This window comes from Lactuca serriola, chromosome 6 (genome assembly GCF_051521515.1).
Source record: "Lactuca serriola cultivar US96UC23 chromosome 6, Lser_US96UC23_V15, whole genome shotgun sequence".
Classification (NCBI taxonomy): Eukaryota; Viridiplantae; Streptophyta; class Magnoliopsida; order Asterales; family Asteraceae; genus Lactuca; species Lactuca serriola.
This window is the reverse complement of record NC_136413.1, coordinates 54442852-54463015: the sequence shown is the minus strand read 5'-3', so window position 1 is coordinate 54463015 and position 20164 is coordinate 54442852.

The window sequence follows — 20164 nt, the reverse complement described above, 5'->3', positions numbered from 1 at the left end:
TGGTTTCAGTTTTGCACCGGCAACACCTATTTTTTCTGTCTGCAGTGGAATTTTTTTTGACTTCTTTTCGTTTATACCTATTTCTCATGTATAAACAACATCTACCTCATTTTGGCAACACCTACTATGTATTCATGTGTCCTCCTCTGTTCATATGTTTTTTATGAATGCATGTATGAATGTTTTTTTATAAAGTCGTAAGTAAAAATATATTACATTTTAACAGGAGTAATCTTAATGAAAAAAATTAACATATGGATATAAAGATCGTCAAAATCTGATATCCTATAAAGAAGTTACGACGTTCAGAATACAAGACCTAAGTCAAACCACAAGACATACGCAATCAAGCAGTCGTGATCACGTTGGACATAAGCATCAACAACCCCAAACAGCTCATCAATGATTGTCCTACATAAGATGTCGTGAAAAACATCTAAAAAATCATTCATAAGTACTGAATGAGTAAAAAAAAGTCTTATTTTGAAACAAAAAAATGTTAAGGACTAAATATGTACAAAAATATTAAGGACTAAATGTATACAAATTGAAAAATATATTACCCTATTAAGTCATTTTTCCAGGCTAACCTGGAGTAACCGGTCATAATGACTGAATGTGTACAGTTTAACAAGTTGAATGGGTAAATGTGAACGAAAAAAAAAACTCAGTGACCAAATGTGTACAAATCGAAAAATACATTACCTTTTCAAGTCATTATCCCGATTTTTAATTATTTCAATTTAAAGCCCTTAAAAAGATCCATGGTTTCTTCGTTTATTTTCTAAAAGTTTATTGCTTCCAAATTTGATAGGATCACTGATTTGGTAAGTAGTAGTTTGGTACAACAGTAAATTAATAGAATTAGGATTTATTGTTTACACTCCAAATTTCAATTTCCATCTAACGTTGTTAAAAGCTTATTGGTTCAGTTGGGATTTGATTTGTACTTTAATCTCACTTGATAATCGGTAAAGTATTCAGATTTACTCTCATATGGACATCATTGACTGTTTTAAAGTTTGGTGGTATGGTAGGTAAAGTTTCTCTGAGAAAGTGTTGATAGGGAAAGATCTGTCTGGGTAAGAAATTCTGACTGAGTAAGAAACCATGCTGTTTGATTGTACATCTGACTAAATGTGCTGACTGAGTAAGAAACCATGTTGTTTGATTGTACATCTGACTAAATGTGTTGACTGATAAAAATTGACCATTTTACCCTGCAACTTGATTGTATATCTGATTAGACACTTGATTTCAAACCTAACACATACGAAAAAAATACAATTGCAACAACAAATGTCCAACATACATAATATATATTTATCTATAATATATAACTACAGAGAGCTTCACCTAGCACCAATTAAAGTATACTTTTATTTTTTCTATTCTTAAGATCGATCATATAACATCTCATATAGTACAATTCATCAACAAAAGTCAACTCCAAGAATAATATACTCTAGAAATCATCAATATGAACAAATGTCGAAGTTAAATTTTTATGTAATTATCAATCATATCCTATTTTCTACAACATTTGATTTAAATATGATATCCATGATAAATTTGTAGAGCAACATCAACCATATAGTGAACTCAAGACTTTGACTTTTGACCACCAAATTGGATATTTTTCACAATCATAATCGGAGCCTAATTATAGTGGAGGCTATCAAATACACATATTGTAATGAAACAAAATGATGAAAACGTGTTTTAGAAGATATTTGCAAAATATGAAGAAATATTCAAAAATTAAAATGGATACCTTAAGTTCAGCCCATCTCGTTCTCCACTTTCACCTGCATATCACGCCCCTTCTTTTTCTTAATTTATTTCTTCATATTGTCTAAATCCAAAATCAACCGGCAATTGTGATCGATTTAGAAGAAGGGCTGTTTCTGATTTCTTGTTGTTGTTGGAGATATGTTGCAAATGAGAAGGGAAACATACCTGCAATTAAATTCGAACCAAAGTGGTGAGGCAGTCCCTCGAGTCCATCGATCCATCTAGAGATATAAACGATTAAAACTTGGTGGGGTGTGATTGATTTTAAGAAAGCAAAGGGGGTGTTGGATCGATCGATTATGTGAGACAAGACGCAAAGTGGGTGTTGGATCGATTCTTCCTGCTGGGATACCATACACATGCAAACGTACAGGGATACACAAGTAAGGGCACAAGTGGAACACGAGGTCTTCCTTTCTCAGTCAGATGATTCTTTGTTTCTTACCGGGTCAGACTTCAATTTCCGAGTCAGAAGGTTTACCAAACAGCTTCAGCTGACCAAGTCAGCCAAAAATGTCTGACCTGACTCGGTCAGAAGCATTTCTAACAGGGCCTTACGCCTTGTTCTCGAGTTTAACAAAAGAAAAGAAGAGAAGAGAAAAGAAAGTCATGAGAGAAAATAAGAGAAAGGAATTGAAAACAAAATTTTATTTTGTGTTCCCGAGTTGGATAGAAGTGGAAGGAATATGAATCATTTTGTTCTTTCTTTCCAAATCCTCCCAAATCGGAAGGAAAGTTAGGAGGGAAAGTGATCCTCCTATTTCCCTCCACTTCCCTCCTTTAATGAAACTCGGGAACACCAATTTCTTTTATTTTCTTCTCATTTCCACTCATTTCCTTTCCTTTCTCTCGTTAAGTTGAACTCGGGAACGGGGTGTTAGTTTTGTTGCACACAGCACAATGATAAGGATTCTATCATTCTATAATTGTTTTTTTTTGTTAGTATGTTTAAATTAAAAATATGTTTTGTTTATAGTTTGATTGCTTTTAGTAGTCGGTTTCTTAGTTTTGTTGCATAGTGATAAGGATGCTATCATTCTATCAATTGTTTTTTTGTTAGTATGTTTAAAATACGTATTGTTTATTGCTTGGTTGTTTTTAACAGTCGGTTTCTTCTTGTAACTATTTATCTCAATTTTGGTATATCCAGAATAATAGATTTTGGGGAAATTGAGTAATTTAACCCTTATAAACGAGTATTTAAATCAATATAACCACAATAATTTTTTTTAAATGATCACTTTCTCCGGAATATCGTATTCTGGAGTAGGTACGGCCATTCCAGAGTTGAGGTCATTCGAATGTATCTGGTTCGAAATCTAACAATCGTACATTATGAGGATTATTGACGATAGTGGTGTAAAATATTTTATTAGTTTTGTTAGTAGTATGCCTCCTAACATAGTGCAATTGTTTGTTGTTAATAATTTATGGAAAGTGATATACATTGATTAGCCGGGGAAATCATTATGGTGGAAATGAGTCTTCCGATGCTGGAACTAACCAAATTTGTGATTTATTATTTATGACAACCAACCATGTTATTTCTTACAATGGCCCTGTAGATAAGGGTGATTATAGGTCTAAAGGTAAGGTTGTTGATGATGCTTCTCCGGCAGTTGATGTTGATGAATCTACAAATGATGAGCAAAAACTAATGTTGTTGGTTGATAATGGTATTATAATTCCATATGGAGTGCCAACTGAACATTTTTAGAGTTAAACTGAATTTGATGGTGATGATATTGAAGATGAAGGGGAGCAAACTCAGCCCTTAAAACCCTGAAAACCACAAGAGGAAAGTTACCTTATTATTTTTCCGATTTTGAAGAAACACAAACCACTCATTCATTGGGGTATGCCTGAACTTTACCATTGCCCGAATTAGTTCAACAAAAATGTAAAGGTGTCACAGTCCACAATTATACTTCCTATGTGAAGAACTATCAATTCTTCGAAAGCAAAGAAGAACTTAAGCTTAACTTAGGATTCAAAAGTGTTACTGTAGGCTTCCAATATAAAGTGACAAAATCTACAAAATACAGGTTTGAAGCTATTTGCTTTATGGAAAATTGTGACTGGCGGATACGGACAACAAAAAGTAAAAATATTGATACATTTTAAGTGGTCAAACTATCGGAGAGACACACTTTCCCAAACACACAGCTACGTCCCCATCACCGGTAATCCAGCAAAAAGGTATTAGGTTACTTCTTGAAGGGCATATTAGCTAATAGTACATATAATATGTTGCGGGGGAAACAGATACAACGAACTTTATATGACCATCTTAGTAGTGTACATATTACATACCGACAAGCATGGAGTGCTAAAATGTATGCTTTAAATTTGTTGAAAAGGACCCTTGAAGAAAGCTTTCAAGGACTTCCTTTATATTATTACAATTTGGAGAAAAAGAATCTGGGGACGGTTGCACATATAAAGTTAAGTTATGACAAAAAAAAATTGAATACCTTTTCATGGCTATCGGTGGCGCGGTAATATTTTCTTGTACAATGAGTTCTTTAAATTTATTGTCGCTACACATGTGTTCACTTTAACGAATAATATATCAATAATTATTATTTTGTAGATTTGAGCGTTTCAAATATGTTTGTGTCCTATTATTGTCATTGATGGATCACACCTTAAAGGGAAATACTTAGGCACGATGTTCCTAGTAGTAAACATGGATGGTAATAACAAAATCCTCCCTATTGAATTTGTTGTTGGGAAAACTGAAAGTGGGGAGTCATAGATATGGGTTTGATCAAGACTTAAAGAATGTATTGGCATGGGGGCTTAGTGGGATGGGGGGGGAGTGGGCAGCTGCACAAGGCCCAATTTTTTTGATTATATATTTTTATTTAAAAATACAAAATTATAATAAAGATAATGACCCTTTTTCTTGTTCGTCCTGAGCCTTTAAGAATATTTCATTTTTCAGGACCGGCCCTGTGTATTGGGGACATGTCCTCTTTGGCTATCATATCAGATAAATCCAATTCAATTGAAATGATCATTCAAGCTATGTTTCTGAATGCATATCATAGACTCTGTTATCGCCATTTGTTGATGAATATGAGAATGAAGATCGGAAAACAAGAGATAACCAAGATTTTGTTTTGGGAGGCTGCAAAAGCTTACCGACAGTCTGATTTCAAAAAAAAAAATATTTGGTAGGCTACATCGTTCCCTAAACGAAGATTGCCGTACATGGATAGACACAATCGGTTATGGGAACCGGGCGAGGTTGTTTTTCCTTGTGGTTCAGTCTAATATTATGACATCAAATAGCGTCGATTCCATCAATGCCTTATCAAGAGATGCACAAAAACTACCAATAACAATGTTGATTGATTTCTTTCGAGCAACTATGCAACAATGGTGGTGTTAACGTCGTAATGTTAGAGGTAATTATTTGTATTATAATACTTCCATGAGAATTGTACTATAATTTATTGTGCATGACAAGATATATGTAAATCTTTAGTATAGCTAAAAACAAAAAAGATATTATTGAGTATGCTGAGAAGGTTATCGATAGGAGGATCAACAAATCCTTTGGTTTTCGGGTATACCAGATTGATCAAAGTAGATATGAGGTGACTGACCAAATGAGAAATGGTATAGTCAAATTGGAATCTCGTTGGTGCACGTGTTGGAGATGCCAATTGTCAGGTATACCTTATTCTCATGCTATGGCAGTATTCAAGGAACTGAGATATCAACATTGCAGTACATGAGTTTCATCATACTTCAAAATGGAAATATATTTGATAAACATATATAGAGATTGTACTTCTTGTGCCAGTTCCATCCGAATTCGAAGAACCGGTTGAATTCATGGTTGTATTACCATCATTGATGGACAAACGACAAGTTATACGACCACAAAACCATAACTGTATCCCTTCCCAAGATGAAGGTCTTATTTAGAAAAAATGATGTCGTTGTCAAATGATTGGTCACACAAGCAAGAACTGTGACACTCAGTTTCTTGCTGATTCAACAAAAAATTAATCTTGAAGTAGGACCAAGTCAAGTGTCAAAAGTAAAACTAAGTCAAAGAGTAGATCTAACTTCAAAACTAGTCAAAAAAGTAATCATCGGTATGATATTAGTTGATCTAAAAAACCCGTAATGATGTATGTATGAAATTAGAATATTCTAGAAAATGTTGTTCGAAAGGATAAACTTGTTTTTGCTACATCGTGATAATGAAATTGTTTAAAACATACACAAGAAATTGTTTAAAACATATATCATAATTCAAATATCAGAGTAATCTGTAGCATATATCCATGGGGCACTCTTAGTCCACCACAAAGTACCATGCTCTTGCCTAGTAGGCTGCAACAATTCGTTGGCGGGGTGCTAAAACAATATATAAAGGTTAATGTTATGTTATTTTCTCATTAAAACTTATAGATTATAAGGCGAAATAAGATAAATACATTTCTCACATTAAGAATTTGTTCACAATCAAGAGCTTGTAAACGCCTCATACTAGGGGTATGCAACTACCTGAGGGATAACATCCGGTATAGGGGAACCAGCTATACTATTGTTGGGAAATGTCTCCATGATACAAATCGACAAAATTAAGATGTCAAAAAACTAACCAAAATAATTAAGTTACAATACTTTTTGATTAAAAACTATCATATCCCTGCAAAGTAAATGTATGTATAGTGTCGACTCTTGGCTCGTTAGGGTTCAAATGCCCTTCAATCTTATCAAAGACAGTATGCAGTTGTTTATAAGTGAAATCCCATATCACTCTGCCTCATGGGTACATGTGTCAACAATTGCACTTAATAAGTATATGTATCATTTGATTTCTCGATACATGTAAATAGTTGTATACATGTTAAATTCATCTAATTTATAGACAATTACAAGAAGTTCATTATTAACTGGTTTTCGAGGGTATTTCTCCAATAATCCATGCTCTGGCATATACAACAGGGAGACTCTCACCGTGTCTGCATCACCTAATTAATGAAGTAAGTCATTGAACACGTGCACAAGGTCATCCATTCTCACCGAACGTGAAGGCGACACAAATGGAAATATATAATCTCCAAATTGTTCAAAATCAGAAGTAGGGGAATAGTCCCTGAACCACAAGCCAATAATCAAGCAGAATGCTTCCCTGTCGATGCAAACTTGATATTCGTGTATCGGAAATAGAAGCTCATGTAGGTCAACTGGAGGTAAAGTAGTATACTCTTTGCACATAAGATAGTGACAAAGTAAATGGTGACATTTCACACCAACCGACATGTTCACATAATCATCAAAACATGATTGCCTAAACATTTCCGCACAAAATGGTCGGTTTTGTAAAGGACCATGATTTCTCACCCAAGGTCAGGCCTATAGATATTTGTCACAACCACTTCGTATGTTCTGCCATTCTACAACCAAAAAAATCATTAATTAAGCATTTTGTATGTATGTTCCAGATCACAATTCCGGATAAAATCATTTTGGATTCATATTCCGAAATTTTTCCTCATATTTCGTATGAGTTCTAAGTATTTGTGATGTGTTATATGGATTCTGGACTCGTTCCGGACTAGTCAAAATTAGGATATTTGTAAGATTTTTTGATCTATCATACATATATAACCAAATGTAATTCGATAATTGCCTTTAAACCACTAAAAATCATAGGAAAACAAATAATACCTACATAATTGATACTAACTAAATGTAGGTTTTATCATATAATCTATATTAAATACATAATTCAATAGATAATGGAAACTTACATATAAAAAATGATACTCTTCATCGCTAGAAGACATTTAGAGTTGAATTTAGTAGACCGAAATAACTTAGTTCGAAATGGTGTCCAGTATGTAGTCTGAAACTAGTAACTTCGAAATGAACCTTGAAATGGTATTTATAGGAGGACCACAATATCGCGTCAGATCTTACACCCATTACCGATTTCGACATATGGGTCCGGAATGACCCATTCCTGACTTTGTGGTCATTTTTCAAAAAAAAAATACTTGTGGTTATTGTTTTTAAAATAAAATTAGAAAGTGGTTAGATTACTCAGTTTTCCTAGGTTTTAGGGGTTGCAAGAAGAAGTGCTAAGTGATATTTGTGTACTGTTCAATCATCTAAGAAGAAGTCATTATAACCGTTCGATTATCAAACAAGAAGTCTTTAAAAAATAAATCGATGTGTAGATAAGAGGACCCAAATGTAACATCTTGTTTCCTATCATTTCTTATTTCAGGGCCATGTGTCCAAAGTCGATTGTGTAAAGGATTTAGGCTTTAAGGAGGTAATGTTAATACCTTTTGGAAGGAGCCAATGATGGTTGCGATATCTTAACCTTTGAATTGTATTTTGGGCCGAAGGGTAGAAAGGGGAAAGTCATAGGCCAAGTTCTTGCATGAAATATGGATTTTTATTCGAGAAGTTTTTAGTCCAAGATATCTATAAAATATTGTGGGGATCTTCAATAGCTTTCCCTTGATATAAATATCGTCGAAAACGGAGCTGCAATGAAGAAGTTATAACCGTTAGAAGCTAGGAAGGTTTTGGGTTTAGTCTAGTACGTTGGGCGTACAGGGTGTATGATGGGCATACTAAGAATGGATGATCATGGAGATTCAACCTGGTACACTGGGTGTATCAGGAGTACGTTGGACGTATGTGATTAGAGCCCAAACCCTAATTCCAGGGTTTTGAGCCCTATTTAAGCTCTTTAACTTCCCCAAACCATTTCCATTGTTAGCCTCCACATCTCCAACGTCCTCCCTTGAAACCCTAACCCTAGTTTGAGCCTTATGAGCAAAAGAAGGTGTTTTTAAGTGTTCTTGGTGCATCTTGAAGACGAAGGAGCTCATTGGATAACTGTTGGTTGCATTGGAGCTTGTAGATCTAGACGCTGTTCACCTTGATATTTCTTATGGAGGGGATTCACAGGTGAAAATAGTGCAGAAAAGGGATTGTATCGCAGTGTTTCTGTAATGCTCGATATTTCTCCAAGGTATTATTTAATTATTTTGTTGATTTGGGCTTGGATCCATTGGATCATTATTATTTGGGCTTAAGGGTGCCGTAGACAGGGCGTACCACCCTATGTACGCTCAGCGTACTAGTATGAGATGATCGTGCATACCATGCATGTACGCACAACGTACTAAAGAGTACGCGCAGGTGCGCAACATATGCATGCAATCCCCATACCCTAAATTTTAGGGTTGAGCCCTATATAAAAGAACATTATGTCTTGAAGACCATCCTCCCTCTCACCCTTAAGTAGCTCCCACGAAACCCTAATTCATTTATTGTGCGTTCTTGTGTTTGGAAGGCCTCTTGAGAGCATTGTTGGTGTTTTGATCCATTCTCCAAAGAAGTGAAGGTTGAAGCAAGGTGATGGTTTAAAGGAGAAGGTGTAGATTTGGGATTGTTGCTTCATTTCAGACCTTTTCAAGGTATAAATTCTTGAGCTTGCCTTATGAATGCTTAGATCTCTTGAGTTGAGTTTTTGAACCTCCTTGGTCCAAAGACTGAAGCTTTATGGTTTAAAATCCTTTCCTAAGCTTAGGGTTGCCACCCTTGGTGTTATGAGAGTCCCTAAGTCATAAATATCCATCTTGGAAGTCTTGTAGCATCCATGTATGAGTTTTGTTCATTTTTAAGGGAGTAGGTTGTTATTTTTCAAGTTTGGGCCCATTTGGGGGCATGCAAGCCGCCAAGTAATCGACTTTATGGGTTATGACCCTTCAATGGACTCAAATCTGTGTTTGGAACTTCGGATCTTAAGGGATTAAGCTCTTTTTGAGATTATGCCTTAACAGGAGAGTACGTTTGGAGTACAAGCTCGTACGTGCAGCGTACAAGCCATGCAGCCTATACGCTAAGCGTACAGCTGAGTACGCTAGTGGATTTAGGCTGCTATCTTTTGGGCCTCGATTTGGGCTGTTTTCTTAGGATTGTGGATTAGGCCTCAGTGGGCCATCTGGAATCGACTCTTTGGGTTAAGAAAACGTTTTTGGGCCTTGGGTTAGGTCCATATGAAGGGATTGGGCCCAATTGGAAATCGGACCGTATTTTGGGCCTTGTGGGATTAAATATCTCTTGTGGGTCATCGGTTATGATCTACAGTTTCATTTTGGACAAGAGTCTGTTAGGGGTAAAAGGGTCTTTTACCCCAATGAGAAGTTGTGGTTAAGTAACTTAGATCCCGAACATATCTAACTCGTATTTAATAATTGATAGCTCGGAGAATCATAGGACCAGCGGTCAGGGATGATCTGTATCATCCAGCTTTGCAAGGTGAGTTTCCCTCCAGAATTGAACAGGTCGAAGGCATCAATGCCGACCCATGTGTATGTTATCAGCGATGTTGGACGGAACTTGATAATTATTGCATGATTGGTTATACTTGTTGTCTGTGAGATACCTGTATGTGCTTGTTTGTCAAGTGAGTGTGGGTGGGGCCCGTATCTCACCGATTGTGGCCCGTATATCATTGGGCAGGGCCCATTCTCCTAGTGGGCGGGGCCCGTATCTCCTCGATTGCGGGTTGGACGTATCTCCTATGTGCATGATATGTGTAGTATGAGGTAGTTTGGGAAAATTCACTAAGGTTTGTGCTTACGGTTTTCAGTTTTGGTTTCATGTACTTCCGGTAGCAAAGGGAAGAGCTTAGGATGAGTGCATTGCATACACCTTGACGTTTTTTCCTGGGATGTTAATCTAATGTTTTGTTATGGATACTTTGATTTATGAACACGATTGGATGTTTTGACAAATGTTGTTATTTTGTAATTTTAAAACGAAATTTGGGACCACATTTTACGTATGTTACAAGTTGGTATCAGAGCCTTGGTTTGAGGTATTCTGGCACACTCTTGGGTGTGTCTAAACTCAAACTGAGGACTTGGTATGGAAATTTTCAAAATAAAATCATTTTTATAAAAGGATTTTAAAAGAGGAAAAGGGTGTGGTGCATGCAATCAACCGAGCTCTAGTAAGGTCTCCCAAATTACCCATACATGTTTATATTATAATACGAATTGTGAATATGTGAATCTCGTGCTAGAGTAGGGAAAAGGATCTAGGAGAGATGCATTTGTATACCTGTTATATGAGCTTATAGATTTGCGTGCTAGTACTGATCAGTCAGTGATAGGATGACCTGATTAGGTTGTGCTCAGTTTTGTTTACTTGATGCTCGAATGTTGCTTGCTTTGTGCTTTTAGTAGTTCTTGCTAATATCATCTAGTTAGCAAGCAAATATGTTAAGTTACATATTATGGAAACTAAATAAGTTCATAAGGTTAGGTTTAGCTCTATTGTGCAGCTCTTGTCTGAGTCCAACCGTTGTAAGGAGAGGCCTCTCATTTGAAGAATTATCTAGTTTTTGTAATATGTAATTATATATGTGAGCTAGTTAGAGGTGGTTAGCCTGAGTTCCTTCTGCAGCTGATGGCGGAGAGTGGTGTGGAGTCTGCCCTAGGAGGACCAAGGATGAGACTTAGTGCTGAGAACCCTAATTGTGAGGGATCTGTTGGTTATGGAGTAACTTGGCTGAGTGAAGGCACTTCTTGAGGAAAGCACGGATAGATGTAGAAGGTAGTATGGGCCCGTACTACTGGAAGCAGAGGATCCGTACTCAATTCAAGGAGGGTTGTAATGAAGCCATGGAGCTTGTATAGTTATGATTTCCCCGATATGCATTGATGCTTATTCTAATAGTTTTATGGTCTATTCTCAGTATGGTGGTATTGTGAGGTAGGCCAATGGGCAGTTCCGGTGTCGTGGAGGGATCAGGCTCGGCTTCTGGAGCCGGATAGCTTGACAACCAGACGAGGGAGTTTATCTTATTTGAGATTACGCACAGTATCCTTGATCAGACTCCTGTGATTTTTGGTTCAGTCAAGGAGGGTATTATGGAGCTTCTTGGTGAGAGATTGAGCGCTTTTCGCGTTGAGATTGTGGCTTTGATTGGGACGCGCTCTCTGACCTTCAAGGAGTTTCGGACTTTTGGAGCACCAGACTATCATGGGGCTAGGGACCCCATTGCGAGCAGCAGGTTGTTGGCGGATGTTGCCAATGCCTTCCATATCAGTCGTTGTCCTGAGGGGGACAATGTCAAACTAGCATGCTGCCTCTTGAAGGACACGGATCGTGATTGGTGGGAGGAGGTAGGGTATGCTATAGGAGGTGATGCTATTGATGCGATGACCTGGAGTGATTTATTGACTAGGTTCAGGACCGAGTTTGCACCAGTGATTGAGGTGCAACAATTATCATGGGAGTTCCATGATCTTTTTCAGACTACTAAGATGGTGACTAAAATCACCGCCATGTTCAGGGAGAGGGCCCTTCTCGTTACACAGTATGTGGCAGAAGAGGAGATGAAAAAGGCCCGTTACCATGAGATGCTGAGGAGTGATATTCGGCAGTTTGTCAGCCGATCCAGCTGCAAGACGTTGGAGGATATGATAGCAAGGGCTCGGGAGAGGGAGATTGATTTAGAGATGGAGAGGAAGAGGAAACCAGATTCGGTAACTAGTGTTGAGGGCTCGGGAAAGAGGCTCAAGGTGGATTCCCGAGGGAAGGGCCAGTAGGGCAGAGGCCGCTACGGAAAGTGTGGTAGGACGCACGAGGGAGCGTGCAGGGTGGGTGGTTCTAGCTGCTTCAAGTGTGGCCGGACTGGTCATGTCAGCAGGGATTGTACTACTACCACCACCATCACCCTGATATATGATCTGATTTGCTTTCAGTGCAATCAGAGGGGCCATAAAAGGGACCAATGTTCGAGTTTAGTTGCAGTGGGACCAATGTCAGCACCCGCTCCTGCGACATTAAGGATTATTGACGACCGTCAAGGTCAGGCAAATGCGCCATCGGTGAAGAGCAGGGCATTCCAGATGACAGCAGAGGAGGTGCGTGCAGCTCACGACGTCGTGACGGGTATGTATCTTCTCATTATTTCTTTATTTATATTTTTTTGTCGCTTATTTTTATGTGTTTTATTACAGGATCGTTCCTTGTGAATGGTATATCTACTCTGGTATTTTTCAATTCATGGGCTACCAGATATTTGTATCGCTCGCGGTTAGCAGTCGATTTGTTGGGGCTCCAGGGGAGCTGGATTGTCCTCTTCACGTAGATATTGCATATAATAGGACCGTTCGTGTTGCGAGGGTTCATCGGGGGTTTACTCTTTAGTTGTTCGATAAGCAATATTCTGTGGATTTAGTCCCTATTCCCCTGGGAGGGACTAAGGTCATCATGGCCATGGACTGGTTGAGCCCCAATGGGGCGGTAATTGACTGCGAGCAGCAGTTAGTTCGCGTTCGGACCCCAAGTGGGGGAGGTTTGATGATTCAGGGAGAGAGGCCTCAGTGTGGGCCGACTTTGTGTTCATCAGCGAGAGCGAGGCGTTACCTTCAGCAGGGTTGTGCAAAGTATGTCACCTATGTTATGGATTGGATACTCATGATAAGGGTAAGGCGACCGTGCATGATGTACCGATCATACGAGAGTATCCGGACGTGTTCCCAGAGGATTTGCTTGGGGTACCTCCGGAGTGACAAATGGAGTTTAGGATTGACCTAGTTCCTGGTGCGGCTCTGATAGCCAAGGCAACATATCGGTTGGCTCCTCCCGAGATGCAGGAGTTGTCTACACAGTTGCATGATCTGTTAGACAATGGATTCATCAAGCCGAGTAGTTCGCCATGGGTAGCCCCAATTCTGTTTGTGAAGAAGAATGAAGGGTCACATCGGATGTGTATAGATTACCGGGAATTGAATAAGGTGACAGTGAAGATCTGTTATCCCCTCCCAAGGATTGACAATTTATTAGACCAGCTACAGGGTGTATCTTGGTTCTCCAAGATTGATAGGTGATCGGGTTATCACCAGATGCGAGTCAGGGACGACGATGTGCAGAAGATGTGACATCCCCAAAATCTCGGCCAGAAAAGACCGATTTTCATTTATGCTTTTAAAATAATTTCAGAGTAAATCCTTTTGATTTGAAAGAGTTGCGGAATTTGTTCACAAAAACAAAACATGATAAAACAATGTTTACCAAAGCATTTCATAAAAGAAATGTATTTTCATTATATAATCAAAACTCGGGGTGTCATGTTCCGATACAGACCAATAAGCATAAACGAAGACATTACAAGTCATTCAAAAAATATATACATATACAGACTTGTCAACAAAACAACTTGATGGTTCATCCATCTTATGCCCTCGCGCCACTTCCTGTAATAAAAATAAAACTGAGTGGGTCAGGCTTGGGAGCCTGGTGAGCATATAGGGTTTTCAACCCACAATAAATAATTATATTTAATTTCCACCAACCAACAATAACCCAATTACCCATTCCCGTTATTCTCACTTTATGTCCCTAAAACAACTAACATAAGGGACCTAGTCTAAGAATATTTCATCAGGGCGACAACACATGCTTCGGGGGTTCCTCAGCAATATAAGTCAAATAAGGCAACCATGAGGGGGATTGAGTACAACGAATGAACACCCAAGTTCATTAACACCTACAGGTGGCGAACCTGCTAATGTTTCCACAAGACTATCTAGAAAAGTCCGTGGTCGTCATCTAAACTCCGCTAGATGACTAAATCAAACAACAACGAGGCCTCTCATCTGTTTATTACACACCAACTCTCTACCCATGTTCTACCCAACATATTAGTAGATAAAAATATACATTTTTATACATAGATAAAAACCTGTATAGCATGCTTTGATCAATACATATTCCACATAACAGATGAGGCACACACAAATAACACGTATTTCATAGAAAACAAATCAGATCTATAAGATAGAAGAGAGTGAATATACATTCACACATATAACACAAAATATACACATAACACGTATTTCGTATAAAATACTTCATAATTATGCGTTAGAAGAAAGTGACCACACATTCACATCTATAAACAACAATATACTTAATACACTCGAACCATACTTGTATTATTATCGTGTTTGTGAAAGGTAGTATACACTCACTTGATCAGAAGATGATCGTAGAGCACTACGGCTTGCAGAAGTAGTAATCCTCAGCAGATCTGGAAGATCTGCACAAAAATCGAACTTCTCGCGGACAGAGCTTCGGCTCGGGAATCGCACTTCTCGGGATCTTCGGGATCTCGGGACTTGCTTCGGGACTCAGGAATATTACCGGGGCTTCGGGGTACTTCTGGCACACAAATCGAGGTAAAACGGGAGAGAGAAGAGAGAAAAATAGCAAAAGAGTCGGCTGCCCTCGCATCCTATTTATAGGAGGCTGGAGCCTCGGAGTACGCGGGGCGTACTGGTCCGAAATCGTCATTGCTTACGTATCCGAAGTGCTCGAGTGCGAGTGTCGACATTCCTCGGTGTACGCGCGGCGTACTTCGGATGAGTCCGATGACTCCTCTTCGGATAATGCCGGATTTTCCAATTAAATTTAAATACAAATTATTTAATAACTTCGGAAATTCATATCTCCTTCATACGAACTCCGTTTTCGACGTTCTTTATATCCACGCGAAGGTGAGACTACGCTCCACAACTTTCGTTTAGACTCCGTCAGCTAATTTTAACTTTATTTTTATTATTTATTTTTAATAGGCCGAGACAGAAAAACTTCGTTATAAATTCATAACTTCTTCGTTTGACGTCCGTTCTCGCCTAACTTTTTATCGCTTCGATACCAACAACGAGATCTTCGATTCTCGTTTAGATCGATTTGACTACAAACAGCTTGATCTCAAATCGAGTATTTCAGGCTGCATACCGCTAAGTCGAAACTTCAGTAAATCATAACTTCCTCATACGAAGTCAGATTTGGGCGTTCCTTATATATTCGGAAACCTCGTTTCAACTACTACAACATTATCCAAAGATAACGAGTTAATTTTACACTTCAATTTTGACGCTTATTTTTATTCTTAATTAATCAAACCACATAATTAAGCAATTAAGCACAAAACACATAATACTCAAATAATACAATCTTATTATTTCAAAACGGGTTACAAAGGTTAACCTAGACTATTACATTGCTAAAAATGGCAAGCCCGGAAACACAGGCGTTACAATTCTCTCCACCTTAGAATGATTCCGTCTCCGGAATCACACATCAACAAACAAATGCGGATAGCGACTCAACATATCACTCTCCGTCTCCCAGGTGAGATTCGGCCCATTCGTGTGTTTCCATCGGACAAGCACTAACCCAACCATTTTGCGTCGCAACTTCTTAGTCTTTCGGTCAACAATTGCCTCTGGTTCTTCAATCAACCTTTTGTTTTCATCAATTCTCAATTCAGAAATTGGAATTATATCGGGAACTTCTCCCGTGAACTTCCTCAAATAACACACATGAAAAGTGTTGTGAATTCCATTCAGTTCTTCGGGTAATTCGAGCTTGTAAGCTTGGTTCCCAATCCTCTGAAGAACTTTAAACGGTCCAATAAACCTTGGACTCAACTTTCCCCTTTTACCAAATCTTATAAGTCCCTTCCACGGTGAGACTTTAAGCAAAACCGAATCTCCAACTTCCACTACTAGAAAAACAGCCTTTTACGACGCTCATTGCGCGTCGTAAAAGGCTCAGACGACGCGCAAATGTGTGTCAAGGAAGGCCCTGTCATAAAGAGAGATGACACACTTTTGCGCGTCATCTATAGACGACCCGCATTTATGACGCTCATTTACGATGCGCAATTACGACGCGCGTTTACAACATGCAATGCGTATCAAGGAAGGCCCTGTCATAAAGGAAGACGACACGCATTCGCGTGTCGTAACCTTACGACACGCGTGTTAATGACACGCAACGCATATCAAGAAAGCCCTTGTCAAGAAAGGCCATGTCATAAATGAAGATGACACATATTTTTGCGTATCGTAATTTTAATTTTTTTTTAAAAAAAAATTATTTATAGATTTATTGATTTTCAAATTAAATTTGCATTTCATGTCTCATAATACAAAAAATACAATACATTGCACAAAAGTTAATGTCATACAAATAATCATTCCAATAGTAGACAAATGTAATACATCAAATAATCATTCCAATAGTAGACAAATGTAACATTTCAACATTTTTTAATATAATTAATTAAATTATTAGCCAAATTTCCTAAACTACCAACATACTTTTCTATGAAGAGCATTAACACTATTCTTTTCCATCAAAAACTTCAAAACCTGCATAATTAAATTAATGTTTAATCAGCTACAAGTCAATAAGGTAGGTTTAAGCAAAAGATTTTCATAATAATTAGATTCTACTTACCACTGTTGTTAATGACATTGAAAGAAGCAGCCCAACAAACACCCCATCAGAAGGATTACTACCACATAACCGTTGATATTTGATACTTTATTACTAAATGAAACAAAAAACAAAGTTAAAAAGTAAACAAAATCAGAAGGTTTTAGTCAAACTTACAGAGGCTGTAATTCCAAATATTACTAAATGACATTGATTGAACAACCTGCAAATTTACCATTTTGTCCCTATGAGATTCACTACTGAACACATTCTACAGTTTGTAAACTATAATATATATATATATATATATATATATATATATATATATATATATATATATATATAATCATTGTGAAAAGCAAGAAATTAGAAGTGGACATTTCTGAATGTATTATTCCCATCAGATGTTGAAAATTGCTCAAAATTTGACAACAAGACACGAAACTAGTGAAGCCTTTTCTGAAGCACAACATTGAAAACGTTGCAAATCTAGACAAAACTTATATATAAGATGGTTTAAGCTATCAAATACCTTTTAGAACCAACCACGTCTACCAAATTTAACCTTCCAAACCAAAGGTGAGTCACGGAATCCTTTACCCTATATTGACACAATGTTCATATATGTTCCTGCCTCTTTCCTATTTGCAGCACCCTAATAAAGCATGCAAACTAATTTTGAATATGATATAATCATAAATAAGTAGTAACAAAGTTTAAAGTTTCACTATATTGACACACCTGCAGTAAAAGGCAAATCTAAATAAGAACAAACTTTATACATATATACAAGGAAGTATTGTAATACACAATAACAATAACAAATATCAAATTACCCTTTGCTTACCTTTTCTTATGGCCACCTCCAAAAGTGAGAATTTGATAAAAGATTTAGGTCACGCATTCTCTCATCAAGCTTTGTATCCAAAAGTGAGAATTTGATAAAAGATTTAAAAAGTGGGAAAATATCAAGAATATAGAGGATAATACATTAAGAAAAAAAATTATCTTCACAAAGAGCAAGTTTCAACCTTCTTCCCCAACAATGTTTGAAAGCAAAAAGCTCATATATATCGATCTCTGCTAAAAGGATATCTATTGCTTGATGATCTTTCTGCAAATTGAAGTACATAATATATTAGGCATATGATAATAAGGAGAGAATTATCTTTTTGTTATCATTTTTTATTTTTAATGCTCCTTTCACTCCTGTAATCCAACACATAACAGGATAAATAAATAAATAAAAACTAATAGAGATTAATGTTCTCCAAAATGAAGAATATGATATTTGATAAGATTGTATAGTAGTTAGAATACATACATCCCCAAATGCAACAAACTTTTCCTGAATTGGATCTTGCAAGTGATCTTCAGCCTCTTCTTCAATAATTTCTGATATTATAGAACATGACAAACCTGGATAAATTTTGATTGAATAATATCAACCACATCTTTCTCTTGATATTTCCTCTCAACATTCCTGGAGTCTTGGAGTCATTGCATTCATTAAAGCTTCCTGAATATGTAATAAAACCATGGAAAATTACTATTTAATAATAATGTTAAATTATAATGTTAAATTTAATATGCATAAAAAAGAGAACCTCATTTGAGTCAGGTTTAAAATAATCTTAATGATTTACAGTAATGTTTCCACAAATGCCCCTTCCACATGGTGACGCACAGGTGCATCTTCCTCCCCTGACTCCATCCGTAATTTATGTATCTGTATATATTTTTTAAACATCATTTATCCGGTCAACACTTGATCTTAAAAAAAAAACAAAGCCTCAATAGCTATCAGTGTACTAATTAAAACCCATACATTGCTGAGAAATTGAAAAGCCTTCTCGATCCCTTAGTTACTAAAGAGCATATGGAGACTGGTATTCTCTGAATCACATCAACAGCTGCTCCAGACCTGATATTCTCTGCATCACATCAACATCTCACTGTAAAATCAATGAGTGTAACAATTTTTTTTACAGTTTTACTTTTGAAGATCATTAAGATTTGAAGACCATACCTTTGCACCATATAAAACTAGAAGACAGAGAGAGCTAGAGTCCATAACCTTAACAGCCCCGCCTAAGGAGATTGAGTGATCCTTTTCATTTTGATCCCATTTGTCAAAAACATACAATTAGAATTAAGAACAATATTTTATAATAAAAATAGGGGAAAATCTATAACAAAATGAAAGTGACAATGAAGTGAATTGACATTCTAACTTGTTTCTTGAGGATAGAGTGCAACTTCAAGTCCTGATTCAGGTGTTGTATCATTATCAAATCAATTTAAAAATGAAATTCAGCCATTTCTGATGTTCACCCATCATTATCAAATCAATTTATGTCTCGCCAAAGTTTCTTATCATTCTTGTAACCAGGCAGTATGCCGCTAGAGTCTGGACAATATTTACAATGCAAGGAGACAATGAAATAGCTTTTTTCAACAATATCTTAATATTGAAGTGCGATAAGAATGTTCCAGAAAAAGTGAGTAATGAAGGATAGCTTTGTGTAATGAAATGTAGCTTATATCAGCATATAATCAACTTTGGTTTAAAAAAAAATCAACTATACAGATGAAATGAACTTGGAAAAAGAGATATCCAAGAATTTTCAAGTGACCACCTAATACGTTTGAACATCCAGAATTTGGTAAATATCAAATGGAAATAGATGCTACAAAACGGATAGATAATAATGATAACACCATACCTGTGAATAATACTGATATATATCAGTTATATTCAGAACATCCAAGTAACCATGCAAACCCAGAGCAAGTAAAAGACCTCCATGTGTAACATTTGGTTCCTCGGGTTTATTGTAGACGATCCAAGTCCTTGACATTTTACCTTGAAAGGATAATGCTTCATTACTAGAATCTATAAGCAAAGATAAGATAAAATGGGCCAACAAAATAAATCATGGGAAGCTGACATGTCACTGGAAAAAAAAACCCCTCTCAGATTTTGAGAGAATAATCAACAATATTGTGATAGAATGTCACACCATTGAGATAGTTACTCATGATTTCTACGGCTATTTTCGATGAAGAGGGT